The 14,677-nt window shown below is 40.2% G+C and overlaps 1 protein-coding gene across 2 annotated transcripts in view; it reads left to right on the top strand.

Moving 5' to 3' along the window:
* Positions 1-1,012: 1,012 nt before the first annotated feature.
* Positions 1,013-14,677, top strand: part of LOC115124099 (butyrophilin-like protein 1) — a 110,056-nt gene continuing 96,391 nt past the window's right edge. The window contains exons 1-3 of one of the 2 annotated variants that reach the window (XR_010461427.1): positions 1,013-1,407; positions 5,398-5,424; positions 6,710-7,031. The gene's annotated coding sequence lies outside the window, so the exon portion shown is untranslated. Of the gene's footprint in view, positions 1,408-5,397; positions 5,425-6,709; positions 7,032-14,677 lie in introns of those variants that run through there. The other variant, XR_010461428.1, reaches the window with a different exon arrangement.

The following is a 14,677-nucleotide window of genomic DNA, read 5'->3' as shown; positions in this document are numbered from 1 at the left end:
CCCATTTTAGAGTGGCCTTTTATTGTCCCCAGCAGAAGGTTCACCTGTGTAATGATCATGCTGTTTAATCAGCTTCTTGATATGCTACATCTGACTGGTGGATGGATTATCTTGGAAAAAGGAGAAAGGCTCATGAACAAGGATGTAAATACATGTGTGCACAACATTTGAGAGAAATAAGCTTTTTGTGTGTATGAAACATTTCTGGGATCTTTTATTTCAGCTCATGAAACATGGGACAAATACTTTACATGTTGCATTTATATTGCTGTTCAGCATAGTTCTTACATCTATTTTAAATAGATTTTTTTAAAATCGTAGTTGTATTTAAAAAAATAATCTTTTTTATTTATTTTTAGTAAATAGCTTGTACGTACATGTAACAAATAACGTTGGATTTAGTGGCGGTATGTTAGCTCTCTCTGCGGGCTGTCGCGGGTAATGGTCATCTGTATTGTGCAATGCTTTAATCAAGCACCAGAGGTCAAGTTGTCAAGTGTAAATCTCGTAACATTGATCAGCCCGGATCAGTAATAGTGTCAAATCTGATTCAAAAGTCGAATTAGCACTAGAAAGATGAAACGTCATTGCTCGAGCAAACGCTGAGTTGAGAGAAGAACATGGTCGAGTGAGAAGAGGTCCCGCGGAGTGCACAGGCCAGTCAAGAGCACACATTGGACTTGAACCGCTTGCAAGTGTGTCTTAAACAGTACATTTATTTTTATTTTTTATTTAACCTTTATTTAAACAGTACATATAGAACTGTAAGAAAAAAAAGTGATTCAAACGTATATTTGTATTTATTTTGAACGTATTAAATTGTCCACCAGCAATAGTCACTTGTTATTGTCAAGTTTTCGCTCACAATTTCTCAAATTACTTTCTCTCAAATTTGGCATCTTTGGGTTTGGATATCCGGTTGATGGGGGCGGGCTTAAAGGCGGTTATGTGTCTAGAAACCTTAGATTGGTCTCTTCACTGGAGTGAAGGACGAACTGACAAATTACTGCCATCGGTGTTGTGATTGGCTTTGCGACTCACTTCAGTGTTGCGAACTTAGCGACGTTGTCGTTATATTTATCAAGTATTCAAACCCCTCTAGCGACACATTTTCAAAAAAGCGACTAGCGACAAATATAGCGACTTTTCCTGGTGTTATTGGAGACTTTTGGAGACTTTGACGTGAAAGCACGTATCGTTCTTACTCTTCTCAACGAGCAGCGTGAGTTGGCAACACACCAAGTGCCTGCGCAAAGGTGAAAGTGAAAGTTGGGTCTCAGTATAGGACTGAGGTGTAGATTGTTCTGTAAAAACGTGTAGAAATGCACATATAGTGACTATTAGAGTGGTTATGGATTTAAATAAACTATTTTGAATGTGAAGTGGAGGACGTGAAGACCAGTAAAGGTAAGAGGAGATATATCAGTATATTTCACTTTCCAAACTAGACACAACAGTCCTGTTTTAAAACAATGAGGACTGGAGAAAGAAGAAGGGATGTTTGTATCTGTGTGATTGAGCAAAAGAGAGAATATGATGAATGGTAATGATGTAAATATGAATGTTTTCTCTTTTTATTGAGAAATGAAACACACACCCCACCTTCTTCCTGGTTGTATGTAATAACACACTAAAATGTCTGGCTAACAATGTAAGAAATAACACTGGAATGTTGCCTCGGGGCCAGAATCACTTCCTCCTCTCTATCGGCGCCATTTTATATATTGACTACGTCCCTCCTGGCTCGCTCATTAATATCTTAATCTAAATGACTGATTGTCTCTTATCCGCTTGTCTTCCCATTATGCCATAGTTTGTCCATCTTCATTGTCAGTAGAAACCACATTTGTTTAAGCAAGTCATCCATATCAGCTATGTAATTTTTTAAAGCAGTAAATGAGGCTGAATGAACTCCCCAGTTTCACATGGTAATATTGAATGGGGCTCAATGAGAAATAGTTCATGACAAATCACCAGTAACCTTCTAAGACGACATGGTAATATTGTCTAGATAGAGAAGGACAGATCCCCAGTAACCTTCTAAGACGACATGGTAATATTGTCTAGATAGAGAAGGACAGATCCCCAGTAACCTTCTAAGACGACATGGTAATATTGTCTAGATAGAGAAGGACAGATCCCCAGTAACCTTCTAAGACGACATGGTAATATTGTCTAGATAGAGAAGGACAGATCCCCAGTAACCTTCTAAGACGACATGGTAATATTGTCTAGATAGAGAAGGGCAGATCAGCTGTAAACAAGCAGGGCAGGTGGTAATTCAGGCAATTAACTTAAAAACAAACAGTTGGAATCAAATGCAGCTTTAAATATCTACCTGTAAAACATAAGATCCAGCATCACTTGTATATTTTGTACTCAAAATAAAAAACATGACAAAATAAATCTATAACATTTACATTGAATTCAGTTGCAGAAAAGCCACCTATTGTAGTGATTTGCTGCTCTACTGAACATCTACAGCTGGGTCAGAACATACTGGTTTGGGTTTGAGGATGAACAGGGTAAAACACTGTTGCCAGGGGCTACCACATGACTCAGCATTGTGCAGAATGTCACAGTAGAAACTTGATGAAAGTTGTCAAACTGAGACTAAATTTAAAGATAATTGACCAATAAAAATGTATGGTTTCCGATGACTTTTGTGAAAAGTAAAGTCTTGATTAACTTAAGGTGCTGACATGGATACTGTCTGTAAGTGCCCAGATTGTAATGGTTTTAACCCAAACTCAGTCTTTACCCCCAGCCCTGTCCCCTACACACTCTAACCCAAACTCAACCTTTACCCCCAGCCCGGTCCCCTACACACCCTAACCTAAACTCAGTCTTTACTCCCAGCCCTGTCCCCTACACACCCTAACCCAAACTCAGTCTTTACCCCCAGCCCTGTCCCCTACACACCCTAACCCAAACTCAGTCTTTACCCCCAGCCCTGTCCCCTACACACCCTAACCCACACTCAGCCATTACCCCAGCCCTGTCCCCTACATACCCTAACCCAAACTCAGTCTTTACCCCCAGCCCTGTCCCCTGTCCCCTACACACCCTAACCCAAACTCAGTCTATACACCCAGCCCTGTCCCCTGTCCCCTACACACCCTAACCCAAACTCAGCCCTTACCCCCAGACCTGTCCCCTACACACCCTAACCCAAACTCAGTCTTTACCCCCAGCCCTGTCCCCTGTCCCCTACACACTCTAACCCAAACTCAGTCTTTACCCCCAGCCCTGTCCCCTGTCCCCTACACACTCTAACCCAAACTCAGTCTTTACCCCCAGCCCTGTCCCCTGTCCCCTACACACTCTAACCCAAACTCAGTCTTTACCCCCAGCCCTGTCCCCTGTCCCCTACACACTCTAACCCAAACTCAGTCTTTACCCCCAGCCCTGTCCCCTGTCCCCTACACACTAACCCAAACTCAGTCTTTACCCCCAGCCCTCTAACCCAAACTCAGTCTTTACCCCCAGCCCTGTCCCCTGTCCCCTACACACCCTAACCCAAACTCAGTCTTTACCCCCAGCCCTGTCCCCTACACACCCTAACCTAAACTCAGTCTATACCCCCAGCCCTGTCCCCTACACACCCTAACCCAAACTCAGTCTTTACCCCCAGCCCTGTCCCTACACACTCTAACCCAAACTCAACCTTTACCCCCAGCCCGGTCCCCTACACACCCTAACCCAAACTCAGTCTTTACGCCCAGCCCTGTCCCCTGTCCCCTACACACCCTAACCCAAACTCAGTCTTTACCCCCAGCCCTGTCCCTTACACACCCTAACCCAAACTCATTCTATACCCCCAGCCCTGTCCCCTACACACCCTAACCAAAACTCAGTCTTTACCCCCAGCCCTGTCCCCTGTCCCCTACACACCCTAACCCAAACTCAGTCTTTACCCCCAGCCCTGTCCCCTGTCCCCTACACACCCTAACCCAAACTCAGTCTTTACCCCCAGCCCTGTCCCCTGTCCCCTACACACCCTAACCCAAACTCAGTCTATACCCCCAGCCCTGTCCCCTGTCCCCTACACACCCTAACCCAAACTCAGCCTTTACCCCCAGCCCTGTCCCCTGTCCCCTGTCCCCTACACACCCTAACCCATACTCAGCCTTTACTCAGCCCTGTCCCCTACACACCCTAACCCAAACTCAGTCTTTACCCCAGCCCTGTCCCCTGTCCCCTACACACCCTAACCCAAACCCAGTCTTTACCCCCAGCCCTGTCCCCTGTCCCCTACACACCCTAACCCAAACCCAGTCTTTACCCCCAGCCCTGTCCCCTACACACCCTAACCCAAACCCAGTCTTTACCCCCAGCCCTGTCCCCTACACACCCTAACCCAAACTCAGCCTTTACCCCCAGCCCTGACCCCTGTCCCCTACACACCCTAACCCAAACTCAGCCTTTACGCCCAGCCCTGTCCCCTGTCCCCTACACACCCTAACCCAAACTCAGCCTTTACCCCCAGCCCTGTCCCCTACACACCCTAACCCAAACTCAGCCTTTACCCCCAGCCCCCTATATGGTATGTCTGACTTTCTGATTTGCAAATTCCCCGCAGTTCCCAACATTGACCAGCAGGTGGTAATGATACTCTCTTCTCAGACATTAAATGACCACCAGTCAGCTACATTTATTTTGTTAGGAGGGGATGGAAAAGCATTGAGACTATTTGTCATGGAAGCAATTTCACTCATTTACTCATGTGAATGTGTCCAAAGAGATAAGAGAAGCTAATATTGATAGTCACTGTTAAATCTTTACAGCTCAGGATAATATGACTATAATTAAAGATCATCACTACCATCTGCTGGCTGGATCGGTCTTCTGATTTGAACCCTATTCTACACACTGCTAACCTTATGCCTAACCTTAAACCTAAATTAAGATCAGAAATGTACATTTTTGTTTTCATGACATTTTACGATAGGCCTGTAGACAATTTAGACTTTGTGGCTGGATTTTCTATCGGGGCGGCAGGGTAGCGTATATATAATGTAGCCTAGTGGTTAGAGCGTTGGGCTAGTAACTGGAAGGTTGCGAGTTCAAACCCCCGAGCTGACAAGGTGCAAATCTGTTGTTCTACCCCTGAACAGGCAGTTAACCCACTGTTCCCAGGCTGTCATTGAAAATAAGAATTTGTTCTTAACTGATTTGCCTGGTTAAATAAAGGTAAAATAAAAAAAAAATGATAAAAAATTGACCAGAGAGGCTGGGGGGAGGAGTTTACTCCAAATACCTGAGCAAAGGTGTAAGTTGGGTCTCAGTATAGGACTGATGTGTAGATTGTTCCGTAAAAATGTGTTGATATGCACATATAGATAATTTGATGAAAGGTAATGATGTAAATATGAATGTTTTCTCTTTTTATTGCAGTTAAAATGGCCGAGTCCAGAGTTCATAGTAAGTCAACATGCTATAATTAATGATGAACTTTTCTTTCATGTATCTGGGAGAACAGAACTAAACCAACTATTGAAAATGAAATGTGTTTGTGGTTTTATTTGTCTTTATGTGTAAATGTGTGTCTGGATGAAATGTGTTTGTGGTTTTATTTGTCTTTATGTGTAAATGTGTGTCTGGATGAAATGTGTTTGTAACATGAGGAGTTGTAGCTGAGTTTGTGTCTGTTAGAAACAGCTCTACTGCTCCACAGTGACCTCTCCCTCCAAACATCTCTTTATTATAGAACCCATTTAATCCAGTCGGACTCAATATGGAACAAAATAAACCTTTTCTACTTTACTGGCTCTAGAGAAGTTAAAGTTGTACATTTCAACAAATAAGTTGTTCTCCTGAGTGGAGCAGCGATCTATGGTGCTGTGTCTCAGTGTGAGAGGTGTCTCTACAGACTCCGGTTCAATTCCAGGCTGTATCACATGATTGGGAGTCGCACAGGGCAGAGCACAATTGGCCCAGTGTTGTCTGGGTGTCATTGTAAATAAGAATTTGTTCTGAACTGACTTGCCTCGTTAAATAAATAAATATGTATCCAGAGCAATTAGGATTAAGTGCCTTGCTCAAGGGCTTATCAACTAATGTTTTCCTAGTTTCCTCAGGGATTCAACCCAGCGACGTTTGGGTTACTGGTCCAATGCTCTTAAGTGCTCAGCTACCTGACAAACATGTCTGTCTAATGGAAAAATACAGAGCCTCTAATTTATTCAAATTTGTATCATTTATGGGCCAGGATGTAACAGTAACAGGACTGGGGTGTGTGGGTCATTGAGTTTAGGTGTGTGGGTAAGTGGGCTGAGGTATATAGATATTGAGGTTGAGGAATAGGGGTAAATATCTGTTCATGTTATTATAGACAAAGCACTCTGTCACAACTGTGACCAAGAATAAAACATAGTTTTAAATAAATAAATAATCAAAATGGATGACATGTTAGGCTACTAGTGGCATAAGATTAGCATAGTGGCATGTCTGGGAAAGATGTGGGAACAAATGGGATAATATCATTCTAGATTGTAGCATCACATTCTTCTATGACATATAGACTTTCCTTCAAATGAATCTGTCTGTCTGGGATTGTGGGGGTTGTATTTTAGAATTGACATGGTCCTGGTTGTTGTATGTCTGTTGTAGTTTTTAATTCAGCTGTGTTTATAAATGTACTGAGAGGATTTGTGTTCCTGACACAGATGATGTCATTAAACATGAAATGTTCTCTCTTTCTGAACAGATCAATTTAAACTCACCACTAAAAACTATGTGGAGGCTGATGTTGGTGAAGAGGTCACCCTCCCCTTTCACCTCTCACCTGACACCAGTGCTGTTGCCACGACGATCAGGTGGTTTAAAGGACAGAGTGTATTTACCTGTATAAGAATGGCCAGGTGACAGAGAGGAGTGGCTATGAGGGCAGAGTGAGTCTGATCACCCAGGAGCTGGAGACAGGCAACGTGTCTCTGAGGCTGATAGACTTCAAGGAGTCAGATAGAGGAGTCTACATCTGTCAGGTCATCCATGGAGAACAGAAGGAGGAGGCTGCAGTGGGTTTATGGGTCAGAGAGGTAAGTGTTCTAGAACTCCAGTAATGTTTCTAAACACCTAAACAACAACAATAACAACCAGTCTCTTTCCCTGTACAGAACACTTGTACTTTCTCATGTAGGTAGGAGTTCATAGTAGGAGTTACAGATGAATAGACTAGATTCATTCTGAATATCAACTAGTTACAATGCATATTACCATCACTCTGAGCTTTGTGCTGGTCCTAAAGCATTAGAACCATTCCAACATTACTGTCACGTCCCTTGATTGTCATTAGTAATGAATGTGATGAACAGTCATATCAATATGATGTATGGTATTTGATTGAATAATGTAATGTGACTGAAATTGGATTGAATGTAACTGTAATAACTCATACATTTTGTTATACATTATCAATATGGACGATCAGGAGCATTACCATAAACCTCCCACAATATATCTGCTATAGAGGTCAACATTTCACATAGTCCTCCCACTATATATCTGCTATAGAGATCAATATTTCACATAGTCCTCCCACTATATATCTGCCATAGAGGTCAATATTTCACATAGTCCTCCCACTATATATCTGCCATAGAGGTCAATATTTCACATAGTCCTCCCACTATATATCTGCCATAGAGGTCAATATTTCACATAGTCCTCCCACTATATATCTGCCATAGAGGTCAACATTTCACATAGTCCTCCCACTATATATCTGCCATAGAGGTCAACATTTCACATAGTCCTCCCACTATATATCTGCCATAGAGGTCAATATTTCACATAGTCCTCCCACTATATATCTGCCATAGAGGTCAATATTTCACATAGTCCTCCCACTATATATCTGCCATAGAGGTCAATATTTCACATAGTCCTCCCACTATATATCTGCCATAGAGGTCAACATTTCACATAGTCCTCCCACTATATATCTGCCATAGAGGTCAACATTTCACATAGTCCTCCCACTATATATCTGCTATAGAGGTCAATATTTCACATAGTCCTCCCACTATATATCTGCTATAGAGGTCAATATTTCACATAGTCCTCCCACTATATATCTGCCATAGAGGTCAATATTTCACATAGTCCTCCCACTATATATCTGCCATAGAGGTCAATATTTCACATAGTCCTCCCACTATATATCTGCTATAGAGGTCAACATTTCACACTCCAAAATGAACATGGAATCAGCTTGAATTCAGTTTGATGTCCTAGTATGAATCATTCTGTGATGTTTAGACTGTTCCAATAGTAGCACTGCTTACATCCCTTTCCCTAGATGTACATTAGTAATGAATGTGATGAACAGTCATATCAATATGATGTATGGTAGTTCATTAAATGATGTAATGAGATAGAAATTCAATGAACAATAATAACTAATGCATTCTGTTTTACATGATCATTATTCATGACTCTCCATCTTGGATAATGGATGATCAGATCAATGTGAGTAATTACTTATTTGTCTGTTTTGTTTATTGACAACCAATAACACAAGACAAAGAACAGACCAGAGTGTTAATCTGATACTATAAAAACTACAGGTCTTGTGAACAGCAGTGTGTTTTCTTCAAGGATACAAATGAAATCAGTTTCTTTACATTTATCAATACTCTCCCCAAATGTTCTCAAGGTAGGTTGGATTAGATGTATAGATGTTCTTCAAATTATCCAGATTTGACATACATTATCCCTCCCACTATATATCTGCCATAGAGGTCAACATTTCACATCCTCCTGCCATAATATATCTGCCATAGAGGTCAATATTTCACATAGTCCTACACCATATACAATGGGGCAAAAAAGTATTTAGTCAGCCACCAATTTGCAAGTTCTCCCCACTTGGAAAAAGATGAGAGAGCCCTGTAATTTTCATCATAGGTACAGTTCAACAATGACAGATAAAATGAGAAAATAATATCCAGAAAATAACATTGTAGGATTTTTTATGAATTTATTTGCAAATTATGGTGGAAAAAAAGCATTTGGTCAATGACAAAAGTTTATCTCAATACTGTGTTATATACCCTTTCTTGGTAATGACAGAGGTCAAATGTTTTCTGTAAGTCTTCACAAGGTTTTCACACACTGTTGCTGGTATTTTGGCCCATTCCTCCATGCAGATCTCCTCTAGAGCAGTGATGTTTTGGGGCTGTTGCTGGGCAACACGGACTTTCAACTCCCTCCAAAGATTTTCTATGGGGTTGAGATCTGTAGACTGGCTTGGCCACTCCAGGACCTTGAAATGCTTCTTACGAAGCCACTCCTTCGTTGCCCAGGCGGTGTGTTTGGGATCATTGTCATGCTGAAAGACCCACGTTTCATCTTCAATGCCCTTGCTGATGGAAGGAGGTTTTCACTCAAAATCTCACGATACATGGCTCCATTCATTCTTTCCTTTACACGGATCAGTCGTCCTGGTCCCTTTGCAGAAAAACAGCCCCAAAGCATGATGTTTCCACCCCCATGCTTCACAGTAGGTATGGTGTTCTTTGGATGCAACTCAGCATTCTTTGTCATCCAAACACGACGAGTTGAGTTTTACCAAAACATTATATTTTGGTTTCATCTGACCATATCACATTCTCCCAATCTTCTTCTGGATCATCCAAATGCTGAGTTTGTTTATTTAGCAAACTTCAGACGGGCCTGGACATGTACTGGCTGAAGCAGGGAGACACGTCTGGCACTGCAGGATTTGAGTCCCTGGCGGCGTAGTGTGTTACTTATTGTAGGCTTTGTTACTTTGGTCCCAGCTCTCTGCAGGTCATTCATTAGGTCCCCGCGTGTGGGTCTGGGATTTTTGCTCATCGATCTTGTTATCATTTTGACCCCACTGGGTGAGATTTTCGTGGAGCCCCAGATCGAGGGAGATTATCAGTGGTCTTGTATGTCTTCCATTTCCTAATAATTGCTCCCACAGTTGATTTCTTCAAACATAGCTGCTTACCTATTGCAGATTCAGTCTTCCCAGCCTGGTGCAGGTCTACAATTTTGTTTCTGGTGTCCTTTGACAGCTCTTTGGTCTTGGCCATAGTGGAGTTTGGAGTGTGACTGTTTGAGGTTGTGGACAGGTGTCTTTTATACTGATAACAAGTTCAAACAGGTGCCATTAATACAGGTAGCAGTGGAGGACAGAGGAGCCTCTTAAAGAAGAAGTTACAGGTCTGTGAGAGCAAGAAATCTTGCTTGTTTGTAGGTGACCAAATACTTAATTTCCACCATAATTTGCAAATAAATTCAAAAAAAATCCTACAATGAGATTTTCTGGATTTTTTTCTTCTCATTTTGTCTGTCATAGTTGAAGTGGACCTATGATGAAAATTACAGGCCTCTCTCATCTTTTTAAGTGGGAGAACTTGCACAATTGGTGGCTGACTAATTACTTTTTTGGCCCACTGTATCTGCGATAGAGGTCAATATTTCACATAGTCCCCCCACTATATATCTGCTATAGAGGTCAATATTTCACATAGTCCTCCCACTATATATCTGCCATAGAGGTCAATATTTCACATAGTCCCCCCACTATATATCTGCCATAGAGGTCAATATTTCACATAGTCCTTCCACAATATATCTGCCTTAGAGGTCAATATTTCACATAGTCCTCCCACTATATATCTGCTATAGAGGTCAATATTTCACATAGTCCTCCCACAATATATCTGCTATAGAGGTCAATATTTCACATAGTCCTCCCACAATATATCTGGCATAGAGGTCAACATTTCATACTCCAGAGAAGTTCAAATGTTCTCAATGTTCATAATTTTTTTTTTAACCTTTATTTATCTAGGCAAGTCAGTTAAGAACACATTCTTACTTTCAATGACAGCCTAGGAACTGTCGGTTAACTGCGTGTTCAGAGGCAGAACGACAGATTTGTACTTTGTCAGGTTGGGGATTTGAAATTGCAGTCCTTCCGGTTATCTGCCAACGCTCTAACCACTAGGCTACCCTGGCCGCCCCATATTAAATGCCCTTCAATTAAACTACTCGGTCGGTTCTTGTTGAAATGAAACAGACAGAGGTTTCAGTAACAATAGTCAGCAACGTTTATTTCTAGAGCTCTACTTAGTTTACAAAACCATTTATTTTATACTTTTGCTTCTTACGCACATACATACACACACACCATTAGCTGGTATCAACACACACCCTGTCCTGCTACCCAGCTGAGAAGATACTAGGGAAGGCCACGTAAAACACTCCCCATCCTCCCTCAAGATAGGGGGCCCTGGGTTGTACGTCCTTTCCTTTCCACCATCTCCCAGTTGGCCCCATATCCAAGGTCTGCATGAGAAGTCTGCTAAGACAGTCTGTGTTTGAGACACCCATTACACCACATTATCTATATGGTCTTACTCTGATTCTGACTAAATTACACTTATTTATTGATTATCATTTTATACATTCTAATCAATTCCATAAAATCATACAGGGGTTAATCTGGAATACTGTTAATTATAATCCTGTGTTAAATGTATACATCATTTAGTCATTATTCATCAAATTACTACAGGCCAAAATGAACATGGAATTAGATTATCAAAATTCAGTTTGATGTCCTTGTATGAATCATTCTGTGATGTTTAGACTGTTCCAATAGTAGCACTGCTTACATCCCTATATCTGCCATAGAGGTCAATATTTCACATAGTCCCCCCACTATATATCTGCCATAGAGGTCAATATTTCACATAGTCCTTCCACAATATATCTGCCTTAGAGGTCAATATTTCACATAGTCCTCCCACTATATATCTGCTATAGAGGTCAATATTTCACATAGCCCTCCCATTATATATCTGCTATAGAGGTCAATATTTCACATAGTCCTCTCACAATATATCTGCTATAGAGGTCAATATTTCACATAGCCCTCCCACTATATATCTGCTATATTGCTCAACATTTCACACTCCAAAATGAAAATAGAATCAGCTTGAATTCAGTTTGATGTCCTAGTATGAAGCATTCTGTGATGTTTAGACTGTTCCAATAGTAGCACTGCTTACATCCCTTTCCCTAGATGTATATTAGTAATGAATGTGATGAACAGTCATATCAATATGATGTATGGTAGTTCATTAAATTATGTCATGAGACAGAAATTCAATGAACAATAATAACTAATGCATTCTGTTTTACATGATCATTATTCATGACTCTCCATCTTGGATAATGGATGATCAGCAATAGGTGAGTAATTACTTATTTGTCTGTTTTGTTTATTGACAACCAATAATACAAGACAAAGAACAGACCAGAGTGTTAATCTGATACTATAAAAACTAAAGGCCTTGTGAACAGCAGTGTGTTTTCTTCAAGGCTACAAATTAAATAAATGTCTTTACATTTATCAAAACTCTCCCCAAATGTTCTCAAGGTTGGTTGGATAAAGATGTATAGATGTTCTTCAAATTATCCAGCATTTTCATATCATAGATCTCCCACAGAATATCTGCTATGGAGGTCAACATTTCACATAGTTCCCACACAATATATCTGCTAAAGAGGTCAACATTTCACATATCCCTCCCACAAAATATCTGTTATAGAGGTCAACATTTTAGAGGGGTTGAGTTAATCTGCGGAAGACACATCTCAGTTGAATACATTCAGTTGGACAACTGATAGGTATCCCCCTTTCCTTTCCCTTTCACAATATATCTGCCATGGAGGTCAATATTTCACATAGTCCTCCCACAATATATCTGTCATAGAGGTCAATATTTCACATAGTCCTCCCACTATATATCTGCTATAGAGGTCAATATTTCACATAGTCCTCCCACAATATATCTCCCATAGAGGTCAATATTTCACACCAAAATGAAAATAGACTCAGCTTGAATTTAGCTTGATGTCTTATTATGAAGCATTCAGTCATTCTCAGACTGCTCACATAGTAGTGCTGCTTACATCCCTTTCCCTAGATGTTCATTAGTAATTAATGTGATGAACAGTCATTCCAATATGATATATGGTATTTTATTAAATTATGTAATGAGACAGAAATTCAATGAACAATAATAACTAATGCATTCTGTTTTACATGATCATTATTCATGACTCTCCATCTTGGATAATGGATGATCAGGACGACGTGAGTAATTACTTATTTGTCTGTTTTGTTTATTGACAACCAATAACACAAGACAAAGAACAGACCAGAGTGTTAATCTGATACTATAAAAACTACAGGCCTTGTGAACAGCAGTGTGTCTTCTTCAAGGCTACAAATTAAATCTGTTTCTTTACATTTATCAATACTCTCCCCAAATGTTCTCAAGGTAGGTTGGATTAGATGTATAGATGTTCTTCAAATTATCCACAATTTTCACATCATAGATCTCCCACAGTATAGAGGTCAATATTTCACATAGTCCTCCCACAATATATCTGCTATAGAGGTCAATATTTCACATAGTCCTCCCACTATATATCTGCTATAGAGTTCAATATTTCACATAGTCCTCCCACTATATATCTGCCACAGAGGTCCACATTTCACAAATCTCTCCCGCAGTGTATCTGCTATAGAGCTCAACATTTTAGAGGTGTTCAGTTAAATGCGGAAGACACATTTCAGTTGAATACATTCAGTTGGACAACTGACTAGGTATCCCCTTTTCCTCTCCCCTTTACATAGGTCTCCCACAATATAGAGGTCAACATTTCACATAGTCCTCCCACTATATATCTGCTATAGAGGTGAACATTTCACATAGTCCTCCCACAATATATCTGCTATAGAGGTCAACATTTCACATAGTCCTCCCACTATATATCTGCTATAGAGGTCAATATTTCACACCAAAATGAAAATAGACTCAGCTTGAATTTAGCTTGATGTCTTATTATGAAGCATTCAGTCATTCTCAGACTGCTCACATAGTAGTGCTGCTTACATCCCTTTCCCTAGATGTACATTAGTAATGAATGTGATGAACAGTCATTCCAATATGATGTATGGTATTTCATTAAATTATGTCATGAGACAGAAATTCAATGAACAATAATAACTAATGCATTCTGTTTTACATGATCATTATTCATGACTCTCCATCTTGGATAATGGATGATCAGATCAACGTGAGTAATTACTTATTTGTCTGTTTTGTTTATTGACAACCAATAACACAAGACAAAGAACAGACCAGAGTGTTAATCTGATACTATAAAAACTACAGGCCTTGTGAACAGCAGTGTGTTTTCTTCAAGGCTACAAATTAAATCAGTTTCTTTACATTTATCAATACTCTCCCCAAATGTTCGCAAGGTTGGTTGTATAAAGATGTATAGATGTTCTTCAAATTATCCAGAATATTCATATCATAGATCTCCCACAATATATCTGCTATAGAGGTCAATATTTCACATAGTCCTCCCACTATATATCTGCTATAGAGGTCAATATTTCACATAGTCCTCCCACTATGTATCTGCTATAGAGGTCAATATTTCACAAAGTCCTCCCACTATATATCTGCCATAGAGGTCAATATTTCACATAGTCCTCCCACAATATATCTGTCATAGAGGTCAACATTTCACATAGTCCTCCCACTATATATCTGCTATAGAGATCAATATTTCACACCAAAATGAAAATAGACTCAGCTTGAATTTAGCTTGATGT

This window comes from Oncorhynchus nerka, linkage group LG27 (assembly GCF_034236695.1).
Source record: "Oncorhynchus nerka isolate Pitt River linkage group LG27, Oner_Uvic_2.0, whole genome shotgun sequence".
Taxonomy (NCBI): Eukaryota; Metazoa; Chordata; class Actinopteri; order Salmoniformes; family Salmonidae; genus Oncorhynchus; species Oncorhynchus nerka.
The sequence above is the reverse complement of the archived record's forward strand: the minus strand, read 5'-3'. Positions and strand labels throughout refer to the sequence as shown.